Source organism: Tasmannia lanceolata, unplaced genomic scaffold (assembly GCF_043159265.1).
Source record: "Tasmannia lanceolata isolate RefF3 unplaced genomic scaffold, GAP_Taslan_0.1 ptg000019l, whole genome shotgun sequence".
NCBI classification, from domain to species: domain Eukaryota; kingdom Viridiplantae; phylum Streptophyta; class Magnoliopsida; order Canellales; family Winteraceae; genus Tasmannia; species Tasmannia lanceolata.
In genome coordinates, this window is record NW_027518696.1 from 7,344,359 (window position 1) to 7,354,507 (window position 10,149).

The 10,149-nt window shown below is 34.5% G+C and overlaps 1 long non-coding RNA gene across 2 annotated transcripts; it reads right to left on the reverse strand.

The window, feature by feature from the left end:
• Nucleotides 1-1,120: 1,120 nt before the first annotated feature.
• LOC143853405 (uncharacterized) lies at nt 1,121-4,310 on the reverse strand. Of its 2 annotated transcripts, none has more exons than XR_013237109.1 (4): nt 4,190-4,310; nt 2,643-2,700; nt 2,119-2,357; nt 1,121-1,293 (listed from the first exon to the last, which is right to left on the reverse strand). It is a non-coding gene; the product is annotated as an uncharacterized LOC143853405 (long non-coding RNA). The 2 variants fall into 2 exon arrangements; XR_013237110.1 differs by having other exon boundaries at nt 1,121-1,425.
• Nucleotides 4,311-10,149: the final 5,839 nt, after the last annotated feature.

Sequence of the window (10,149 nt, forward strand, 5' to 3'; positions counted from 1 at the left end):
GCAACAGACAAGCCTCAAAATGCCTTCTGCCATGGGCGCTAGCAAATCCCATTTTATATTATACATTTGAAAGAGTAACAAAATAAAATAAAGAAAGGGGCAAACGCTAGAATATTATATTAATCTAGCAATGGCATTTCTCTAGCGTCAATCTTTTAGTTATACATAGCAGTGATAAATAGACCCCCGTATCTTAAATCAACCCCAATATATGGCAGTGCTTAGAGAGAGATAAAGAGAGACGAGAGAGAAACATAGGGGAGATTTTATATATATAGTAGTAGGAAACCCCGTGCTACACACGGGGCGAAAAAGAAAAGAGGTGAGGGAGAACAACTCGAGAGAGAGAGAGAGAGAGAGAGTTTGTGTAAGTGTGGATGAATAGAGTTTTTATATGATGCCTGACCGTGAAGTACAGTCAAAGCGGTAACACCCTTGATATTTGATCCAACAGCACACCATTTTTTAAGAGGCTGTTGTTGGATCAAATATCAAGGGGGGTACCTTTGACGTACTAACTTGTCGGGCTATAATTTCTCTGAATAATATCATGATAATTGAAGTTTTTATAGCCGTCGGAATGAAAAACTGTTTGTGAGGAAATCTATTGTCTAAAATTTTAGAAAAGAAAGAAGATGGCGAAATTCATAGGAAGCCTTAGGTTTTAAATCAACAACTACTATCATGGGAGAGATATAAAACCACAGATAACCAAACAGGAAAGTAATTTTGACAAAAAAAAGGAGGCCCTATATTAACACTTTCATTAAGACCTGTTGAAAGTAATTTTTTTATCCCAAGCCTGATCCAACTTCTATTGTTATGATGTTCATTAAAAAAAAAAATTAATCAATCTCACCCATGCCTTGGAACACAACCTTTCATTATCTCCATCCAGTTCCTACCGCTTTTCGGATGATTAGCTGCTAATTTCCCTAATATTTGAACCATATGCGGAAGTAAGGTAAACATATGTAGAATTGACGGAACGTACTTCTAATGGAATGTAGTGTTGATGCCAGATGGCACGAAGTTTGTGTTCTCGATAGCCTGTGAAAGCAAATATGAATGTCTGATAAAGCAAAAGAGAGAAATTAAACAGTAACAAAGAAAAACAATCTCTAGAGAAAGATAACTTTTCTCAATGTGAAGGTTGTTTTTCACAATATATGTAACAATTATGCTCCCGTGAGTATGAAAAATAACAGCATTCGACAATGGCTTCTTTATCGGCTTTAAGCTTCTTACTTTCGCCATCTTCTTTGAGCTCCATAACTTCGGAGCCTCACAACTCTGCAAGGATAACGGATGGAAATGAATTAGATGATCAGCTTCATTTGCATTCCATCTTTGCCATGGATATCAATATATCATCATGAAAACTTAGGCTGAAGAAATGTTAAATCGTAGCAGTTTCCAGGAAACCTGTGTAACATAGAAATCTTAGTAAAAAAAATGCGCTTTGACATGATCAAAATACTTATGTTTTCTTAGAAACAACCAAACAGGCTAGCTTATTTTTATTTTTATTTTTATTTTTTATTGGGAAATGCTAGCCTAGTTGAGCATTCAATTTTATTTTATTTTTGAAATATGACAAATTTATTCATACCATGAAGATTACATCGGGGAGCAGAGGTCCCAACATGTATTACTTGAGCATCGCTTTTAGTTGTAGGAAACAGAACATTCATGAAGCCATGAAGCCAATTCATGGCTTCATTTGACAGGGAATCTAATATCCAACATAAAGCTATCAAGTTCAACATAGAGATTAAAAACTAAAACATGAAATTGAAGACCGAACAAAATTTATGAACCTGTGGACAGCAAAACATTTGAGGTAGAAGGATTCATTTAGATGTGCACTCAACTGCAATATTCCAAAGGCACCCAAAGGTGGATATCCATGAATAGGACACATACATAAACCCAATAATGCCAAAAAAAAAAAACAATCAAATAAAGATAAGGATACATAATATGTATGGAAATATTCAAATACTTCTCTCTCACTGTTAAGAAATTCATAACAAAGCTCCGAACATGCATTTTATCTACAGAGTTTCAGACACCAATTAAAATAATTAAAATTTTGAAGGGAAAACTAATGTATACCGATCATCTTCCCAAGTTCTAAATAATCTACCGATCATCTTCCCAAGTTCTAAATAATCTACCGATCAAATGTTGTAGGAGCGGACTGCTCTACATTCAGCCACGCCACAGTGACCCCCGAAGCGCAAGGCCTATGACTCAATTGCAGATCCTTAAGTTGCTTGCATAGATATTCACTTGTGCAACTTAAAATTGATGCCTCAGCTTTAGCCTTTGAAATCATATTAGTCTGCACAAAACTGGATTGGAGACAAAAAACAGAATGATTACAGTCGAATTTAGAGTATGAACATGTTGGAAAATATAAAAAAGAAAAGAATACTGGAGAAGCCTATCCTTCTTGAAAAGAAATACCCCAAGCATTATGTTATGCGATTATGTGCAGTTGTATTGGAAATGTGAAAAGGAAAAAATACTCAAAAACCCTATCTTTCCAGACAGCAAATACCCCAAGATCCTATTTATCATAATAAAACAAAAGACCGAGTGAGGGTAGGAGTACAGTGAAAAGCCCAAAATCTAACCTTTCTTGGATCCTGGCAAGAAAATGTTAAGAAGTCTGCAGTTTCCTGTCATGCTTTCCTATGGAGAAGACAGCAAGATCAGCCTTGAAATGTTAGCAAGGAGCAAGAGATAGGTAGGCCAGGTACATTCAAACGTATGGTTCCGTACCAAGGTTAGTTAACGAAATTGTAAATAGAGCAAAAAAAAAAATTTGTTAGAACGAATGGATTTGCCGGTATAGAACTTCTCAACTAAAAATCATCATCCTAAAGCTTTAACAAATATGAAACAAAACATTCAAACTCCCATTATAGAAGAAATGAATTAAGGGAAACTGAGGAAAATACGAAATTAGTAGAAAGCTAATTCAGTTGCCATAAGTTTCGAACATATGGTTCCGTACCAAGGTTAGTTAATGAAATTGCAAATAGAGCAAAAGAAAAATGGTTAGAACAAATGTATTTGCCATTACAGAACTCCTAAACTAAAAATCCTCATCCTAAATCTCTAACAAATATGAAACAAAAAATTCAAACTCCCATTATAGAACAAATGCATTAAGGGAAACAGAGCAGAAAAGGAAATTAGTAGAAAGCTTATGGCTCAGTGCCAAGACTGCCTGATGACACTGCAAATAGAGCAATATGCAAATTGCTAGAACAAATGGAATCAGCACTATAGAACCCACATACAAAATGGAATTTGCTGGAAAAGTTTGGAAAGGAAAAATATTTGTAAAATTTCCTACATGTTTATACACGGAAATAGATAACTTGAACCAACCCTATTCAATTTTACTTAGAGAATCCACCAATTTATGATAATATCCCTCTAAATTAAACATAATGATATTATTTCCCCCAAAATTATGAAAAGAAATTTGTTTCCAAAGAAAGCAATCTAAACATGGCCTAAAGAGTTCAGAATCATAAACCAAAAGCTCTACTCGCAACCATCAATCTTCTAACCATCTATTTAAGAATCAAACCATTTATTTAAGAATAAAAAAATTAATAGAGATCTAAGATTTTGTCGAGATAAACAACCCAAAAATGATTTTGTGAATCTGCAGTATAAAAAACACAAAAACCAGACCAGAAATCTCAGACTTGAGCCAAGATATAAAAGCACGAAGACATACGATTTTGGTCAATATATATATATATATATATATATATCAAACCCAAAAAGAAGGTCATGAATTTTATCCACATAACCACCCAAATCCCAGAGAAAAATGAACTAATAAATCACATAACTTTAAACAACCAATTATTCCAAAATAGATAGAGAAGTAAGAGAGAGGAGAACAAAATGAAGGGTTCAAGTCTCAAAGCCATTTCCCTAAACCCAGCTGGTAATCAGACAAAGAGAAAAAGTAAAAACCCAAACCCAAATTCAACAGAGAAATCAAAACAGTTCAAGATGGATACAAAAGTTAATTATGATCTATGCAAAAATCAGAAATACCAAACAATAAACAAAGTAACTATGATGAACATCAATAATGAAGCCAATTTCTCCAATATCAAAATAACTGAAACACTATAAGAAACATTAAGGTCACCTGAAAGAAGAACGAAATAAAAACAGCAAAAAAATCAAAAGGGAAAAGTGAAAACCCTTCTGTTTGAAAAATCTTGGAGACGTTCGAGAGAGAGATCGAGAGAGTTTAAAAGAGTCTGAAAAGATCTATAATGTCAAAAATATCTCAGATGAAAAAAATATCTCTGACGCGTGGAGAGATAGGGAAAGCACTTGGGAGAGAGATAGGGGGATGCGTGGAAAGAATATCTATTCTCTGCTCTACGTGTTAAATCAAGAGAGTCTCCAAACAAATGAAATAATTCCTTACTTTTCTCTTCTGATATGATAAGGTCATTTAAAACTTTATCAAATGGGGGTAAATTGGTAAAAGCATATGAGAGAAAATGAAGGAGATAAATCGAGAGAAAAAAAATTTCCCTCTTCCCTCTTCCCTCTTCCTAATAAGTAGTATATATATATATATATATATATATATATATATATATATATATATATATATACTAGTAAAGACCCGCCGTGCGATTCACGTCAAAACAAAGAACACTAAATGATTCATCAGAAAACTTGGAGATAAAGAAAATGGAAAAAAAAAAACCAAAGCTTGAAGCTAACACAAAATAAAGATCCAATTCACTTCTTGTCCCCCTCAAATTTCAAGGATTTGATTGGTCTCCGGAGACTGCAATTAGTCACTTGGACTTTGAGCCCTGCAGGTACAACAAAACTAAAAAAACATTGAACCCTTTTTTTTAAAAAAAAAGAGTATTTTTAAAAAAGAAAAGAAAATAAAGAATAATCATTCATGGAAGATATAAATGGAAACGTAAATTACTCATAAGATGCGCTAAAAATGTTTTAAAAAATGAATTCAATTTGTAAAAAAGAGGCTAGACGTTATGGTAAAAGTGATGATTTAAAATAAATGAGGATGTAATTGTATGAGAAGAAGAAAAACAGAAAATCCCCATTATCGATTGTGCGGTGATAAAGAGAAATTGAAAAATCTACTGATAGTTTATCAAAGAAACGTTAAGTATTTAGATGAACTATAATTACCACATTCGAATGCTTCTATAGCAAGCATAATTAAAAGTAGGAGTGGAGCATATCAAAGAAACATTAAGTATTTAGATGAACTATAATTACCACATTCGAATGCTTCTATATCAAGCATAATTAAAAGTAGGAGTGGAGCAGATTTATGTTGAAAGAAAGGATCCAATAGGTCATAAAACATTAGAAAAGGATGGAAAAGGACCCGAAGAAGAGTCATGTAATATGAAGAACTTAATAGAGGAGCAACATAGGTATATAGAAATTTTCTTATTCTATGAAGAACTTAATAGAGGAGCAACATAGGTATATAGAAACTTTCTTATTCAATTAAGTCCCCTGTTTGCATAACAGTTTAGGTTAAGAGAGCACAACTTAGGAAAATCTTGAAACACAAAACTCATTTTGAATATTTGGCAATAAGGAAACACTTAGAGACATTAAATTAATAAATTTAATTTCCTCTATTAAGAATGGAAAGGAATTTTCCTCTCGCTATAAATTATGTGAATGAAATCGACCACTCTGATCAAACAATCCACTATCATACAATGACCATGTGAAATGAATCCAGCTGCTTCCCTGAGATTATTTCAGTTCTATCTCCTGTAGACATGATTCCACTTGGAGGCAAATGCCAACAAAGAGATTGGCAGGAGCAACTATCTTTTAGAAGTATCAAATAGAAAATGCATGAATGAAAAATTACAATTATACGAAATTGAATACCAATATGGTCATCTACAAATGCAACGGCTTCTTATTGCAAAAAGACGACAAAAATAAGATTCCTAAAAAACACAATAGCATATAGGCCTCCATAAAGAACAAAACAAAACATCAAAACCTCATACGTACCTGAAGCCCAATATAGGCCTTTTATATCAACTTCTATGTAGATGTCTGAAAAAGAAATGGAAAAAAAAATCCTTTATAAACCATATCAGAATGGTGTTCCCCTATGATATTCAGCCTTGATGATCCACAAAACTGTACTACTAATTAGAAGTAAGCACAGAGTAGCAAGATTCATTTTTTACCCAAAAATAAAAATAAAATTTCATATACTAAAGGAAATTGAGTGCTTAAAAAAATACTAAATGAAATTTAATTGAACATTTCTAGTCATTGGATTGGGGAATAAAAAAAGGTTTTGGAAAATCCCAAAGTTAGCAGCAGAGAAAAAGGAAGAATGGATCATGTTTAGCTCGAAATTAAAATGCATATAAAAGAAAAATCCGTTCTCCATGTTCTTTTCTTCCAAGTTTCATCTGCAAGATTACTACCAGCATCCAAACAAAAAATTGAACAAAGAAAACATTAACCACAAACTGATAAATTTTACCAATGAGCTATCGAATATCTCAACATAAATATCAAGAAGGCATCTTGTTCCAAAGCATGTCCTAGCAACATAAATATCGCGAAGGTGTCCTTTCGAGCCTTGGATCACTTAAACCTTTAAAGTCTTGGTTATCCTAAGCATGAGCTACCAATGGTTTAGCTCGAATTATTGAATGCTTGCTTAGGAGGTGCCAAATGGCAGGTTACTGCACGGGGTGAAAAAGTCTTTATTAGTCACAATGGCAAAGATCAAACACTAAAGAACATAAATTTCAACAAAACATTAAAAAGGAAATCAACATGAAGAACAACAATTCGTAGGGAGACACGGATATGCATTCGATGTGGTTCTAGAAATTAACAAATCAACTAACTTTGAAGTAAAAGGGAAAAGGAAAATTCATAATTTGAAAGTAAGAATTTATAAATTTGTAAGGAACTGATCTTAGAAAAAATCAGGGTATGGAGTAAAATTAGTTCTTGGAGACCATCCTTTTTATTCCAAAAAAACAAAAAAATACAATAATATTGAGGCAAATAGTCCTCATGTTCTTGCCATTATACGGTAAGAAAAAATGATAAATTTAATTATTTTAACACACAGAATTTGACGCCAAAACCATCTTATTTAAAAGGAAAATAAAATCAGTGATACCATGGAATCTGTAGAAAGGCTTTCTTTCCTTTTCCCCATAAAAAGATGCTTATTTTTGCATCAAGAGTTGGAATCCTTGATCCATAATAGAAGCAGATCGCCCTTGATGACTACGGTGGCATTATCTTCATCTTCTGCTTAATCGTTGATGTTCCCTACACGTTGAATCCTGGAAAAAGGGGAAAAAATCTAAGAATACCCAAAAACCTAAGAATACCCAAAAACCATGATAAACAGAGAGAGAGAGAGAGAGAGAGACTCATGAGAAAATTTCCGAAATCTCGGGCCGAGATTTTAGGGGACATGAGAGAGAGAGAGAGAGAGAGAGAGAGAGAGAGAGAGAGAGATGGCGTGGGAATTTAAGGGCATAGAAAAATAAAAAAATTCACTTCTTTTCCTCCCAGCTTAAAAATGCTCTGACCTGCAGGATTCTGGTTTTGGGTTTGTAGGTGGGTTTTGACAGAGAGGGTGTGATAAAATCGATAGAGAAGAGGATGGTGTTGGAATTTTAGGGGACATGAGAAAGAAGAAGAAGACAATGAGGAGAGAGAGAGAGAGAGAGAGATGACGTGGGAATTTAAGGGCATAGGAGGTATTTTCACTTCGATGTGTTGGAATTTTAGGGCATAAGAGGTATTTATCTGTTTGGGGGTGATGTGTAATTCTCATATAATTTTCAAAAAAATCAAAAAATTCACTTCTTTTCCTCCCAGCTTATATATATATATATATAAATATATATATATATATATATATAAATATATATATATATATATATATATATGAGAACGGTTTCTACACACTTGTGTAGATAAGTTATCTACACACTAGCTTAAAATACAGTGGGGGCCCACATTGTTTGGATGATCCAAGCCATTCATTTTAAAGGCCCTCACATAGATTGGGTGTCCACAAAAAATCAGATTCATAGGATCATCCCAACCCTACGATTGGTGGAGGTAAAATGGACGTCTTTAAACCTTCACAAATTAGTCCATTTTTTGCCTCCACAGTTCGTAGGGTTGGGATGATGCCATGGATCTGATTTTTGGTGGACACCCGATCTATGTGAGGGCCTTAAAAATGAATGGCTTGGATCACTCAAACAATGTGGGCCCCACTGTATTTTAAGCTAGTGTGTAGATAACTTATCTACACAAGTGTGTAGGAACCGTTTTCTCTCTCTCTCTCTCTCTCTCTCTCTCTCTCTATATATATATATATATATATATATATATATATATAGAGAGAGAGAGAGAGAGAGAAGGAATGCTGCGCTCGAGCACAGAAACAAGGGGATGGGGATATTGGGGGGTGATCCTAAGCATTCATTTTGAAGGCCCCATCATGGATGGGGGGCCTACCAAAAATCAGCTCCATTGGATCACCAATGGGTGTCCATTTGTGGGGCCAAAAATGGACATATACTGTTTGTCCACAAATCTGTCCATTTTTGGCCCCACAAATGGACACCCTAAGGTGATCCAATGGAGCTGATTTTTGGTGGACACCCTACCCATGAAAGGGCCCATCAAATGAATGCTTTGGATCCCACCCAAAATGTGGCCCCACCCTGTTTTTGTGCTCGAGCGCAGCAAATGCATGCTCATATATTACTATATAGTAGAAGAGAAATTGGAGAATTATTGTCCATTTAACACGTCAATGTGCATGATTTTTACCCTTTTTTTCCCTTCCCACTAATCTGTACATAATATTTATGAGGGTAAAATAGACATTTAATTCACCCGAAATATAGCATATAGCAGTCATCATTACTCTTTTACCATCATCATTACTCTTTTACCATTAACCCTTTGCTGATATCTAACATCTAACTCTATGAGAAATTATTTGGGGGTAAAATCGTAATCTACATACAAAAAAGTACCAACACAAGGTACCTATCTATGACAATTACGGAAAAAAACTTCCGAGAAGAGGTAGAGACATATGACAATGACGAAATAACTACTTTATATTACTCATGCAGGACACTTGCAAAATATTGACGGATTCCGGGTACCTGAAGAGGAACAACAATTATTGAAACCTCTCTCGATTGGAGAGCTAGGATCAGCCTATATCGATTGGAGGGCTAGGATCAACCTATGGAAATAATTTTACGGGTACAACCAATTGATGTTGTATTCCATCACATGGACGGTTTGGATCAACCTATAAAGCCACATAATTTCAATCTTACCCCCCTCCTTTATACTTTTTTAATAAAAAATCTATAGGTTGATCTTAACCATCCGATTTAAGAGGAACAACATATTATGAAAACCTCTATAGATTGGAGGGCTATGATCAGCCTATGGAAATGATTTTTGGGGCACAACCTATTTATGTTCTGTTCCATCACATGGACGGTTTGGATCAACCTATGATGTGGTCCGTACAGTTCTTTGTCGGCCCGTGCATCGCACAGGGTTTTTTACTAGTATATATATATATATATATATATATATATATATATATATATATATATATATATACACATATGAGAAAACGGTTCCTACACACATGTGTAGATAAGTTATCTACACACTAGCTTAAAATACAGTGGGGGCCACATTATTTGGGTGATCCAAACCATTCATTTTTAAGGCCCTCTCACAGATAGGGTGTCCACAAAAAATCAGATCCATAGGATCATCCTAACCATTCGAACTTTGGAGGCAAAAAATGAACTAATTTGTGAAGGTTTAAAGACATCCATTTTACCTTCACAAATCGTAGGGTTGGAATGATCCTATGGATCTGATTTTTTGTAGACACCCTATCTATGTGAGGGCCTTTAAAATGGATGGCTTGGATCACCCAAACAATGTGGGCCCCCACTGTATTTTAAGCTAGTGTGTAGAGAACTCTCTACACATATGTGTAGGAACCGTTTTCTCTCTCTCTCTCTCTCTCTCTCT